A 2615-nucleotide genomic window follows, 5' to 3' on the forward strand; every position below is an offset into this window, starting at 1 on the left:
GCCTAAAACTTCGGAACTGCTTAACTTTCGAATTTGAAAAAAAATTAACGGCGGTTCAGAATCATTTAAAGGGTACACAGTTTTACTGAGGAGTCTGGAGTCACTGTAGTTTAATTTTCAGTTTTTCATTAGTTTCGTTTAGATCTAATCTTGGGAAAGTCCATCTTCTAAGACGCTATTGTAAACAAATGAGGCTTCCTTTCACAAAGAGTGTGTTCACTGATCCTACAATGACTTGACGATCCATTCTTTAGAGTCCATTCATCGAACGGGAAACCCAGCTAGTTTTCAAATATTTCCTAAACTATCGAACATAAACTCTCCAGCCTTTGCACAATGACTTGTATCAATTTGTCTTAACAGACCAATATGAGAGGCAGCGTGGTGGAATCAGGCTTCCATACCGGGCATGTTTGTCACCATTATTTCCTCATAAAGTCAACCTTTTATTTTTTTTAATCGCCCATTTTCTCGTGACGTGGTTTTTCTATATACTTTAAAAAATAACTCCAACATTTTTAATTCAGTCTTCATGAGCTTTTCATAGAATGCAGAAAAGATGCAATACTAAATATTTGTGTGATGAATGTTTGATATAGATATATATATGGAATAGTTTTTTGTTAGTGGTGATTGGAGTGTGGATTTTCACAGATTTTTTGCAAACGCGTGAATACAGACCATCAATGATTTATTTATAGAGGCACCAGCCATCCATGTCCAGGTGCTGTTTTAGCCAACGCGTGAATACAACCTCAGGAAAAAATTCATGAACATATTTCTAGTACGTGAGGGAACAATTCATCTCACAGATTTGTACGACATCTATTATTTGCTAAAGTGCGCGCAGAAAACACTACAAAAAACAATACTTTTCCTGGAAAAAAGTGCGGTATTGATTACACAAAACATGTCAACAAAATCCAATACGGCCGCCGTTTCCATGGAAACGAAACTTTTTTCTCTAAAATTTGATTGTGGATTTTAAGACTCCTTACTATGCTTGTTATATTATTATGTGTATAATGTGGTAGCATTTTATCCATTAATAAGCGAGATAGCCTTCAGTTGTAGCCCCTCCCCCTAAAAATCCTTACCCATTACAATGACACTGTTCAAGATATCCACCTGTCTAAGACAACTAATTTTCTCCTCAACAATGGGTGGTCGTTTTGAACAGTTTTAGTTAGTTATAGTAGAGGGTTTTACGGCGCTCGCAACTGCATAAGGTCATATGAGCGCCAATTTGAACAGCTTAAGCTGTAGACTACATGCATGTTGCTAAATTAAAATTAAATGTCCGTAACTAACTGTTTTCTTGTACAGTTGCTTTGGTACATGTGCGTTGCGAAATAATAATAATATGTGACACATCGTGGTGAAATCAGGCGCTCGTCAAAATAATGAAAGTGAAGAAATTAGCATTTATTCCGAAGGTTTGGGAATTAACATCCAATTGTTGTGGGATTTTCCAGCTCGACACCTTCCATGCTCCTTAAAGAACACATTTCTATGTGGATTTTACTCTAAAACATGGATTAAAGGCATAAAAGGCGTATATATTTAGATTCCACGGACTATCAAGCTATGGAAAAAATGCAACTTTGGCGGCCATTTTCTCGCTAATTTTACCTTTGCGACAAGGCGGCCCCCAGCTCTTTCAATCGCTAACATCTTGACTTGTATCCAAGATAAATGGATATTAATTTGTTCTATCATAGGCAAGGCAGATGGACAGGCATTAGGATGATACCAATAACTCCATAATATGCTCAAAAACTGACGAGTGCCTGATTCCACTGCGTCTTGACACATATCCGTATCCATTATCTCGTGAGACTGACAGCGCAGGCAGTGGGAGAGATAATTAAAAAAAAAAATATGACGTTATCTTTTCTCGCCTCTCCACACACTTCAGCAGAGATGAGGCGCCGTTTTCGAGGATGAGTTGAAAAGATATCCGGACCGTACCTAATTGTGTCACGGCGTGGTGGAATCATGCGCTCGTCAAATATTTGGGATATGGAGGCAAATTTGTGAAATAACTGAAAGAAATTATTGAAATCATCTTGAAGCTTGTGTGTTTGTCTTAGTGTTAGTGTGAAAAAAATTACCCGCCTATCTTGTTTATTTTTGGTAAGAAGTTTTACGGCACATGCAACACAATAAGGTCATATAAGTACCGAAGTATAGATGCATTGTAAGAGAGTAACATACGCAAAAAAGAAGGAGGAGGAGAAAAAAGGACGATGGATGTTTGATAGGAAAGAAGGAGCAAATGACACCAGAGCACCCACCAACCAACCGCATCCTTTCTTGTATAGAAGTTGAGGTATTCGCGATTGAAAGAGAGAAAGAGAGAGAGAGAGAGAGAGAGAGAGAGAGAGAAAGAGAGAGAGAAAGAGAGGGAGAGAGAGAAAGAGAGAGAGAGAGAAACAGTGAGAGAGAGAAAGAGAGAGAGAGAAACAGTGAGAGAGAGAGTGAGAGAGAGAGTGAAAGAGAGAGAGAGAGAGAAAGAGAGAGAGAGAAACAGTGAGAGAGAGAGTGAGAGAGAGAGTGAAAGAGAGAGAGAGAGAGAAAGAGAGAGAGAGAAACAGTGAGAGAGAGAGTGAGAG

The sequence above is a fragment of the Aplysia californica genome, unplaced genomic scaffold (genome assembly GCF_000002075.1).
Source record: "Aplysia californica isolate F4 #8 unplaced genomic scaffold, AplCal3.0 scaffold00120, whole genome shotgun sequence".
Lineage (NCBI taxonomy): Eukaryota > Metazoa > Mollusca > Gastropoda > Aplysiida > Aplysiidae > Aplysia > Aplysia californica.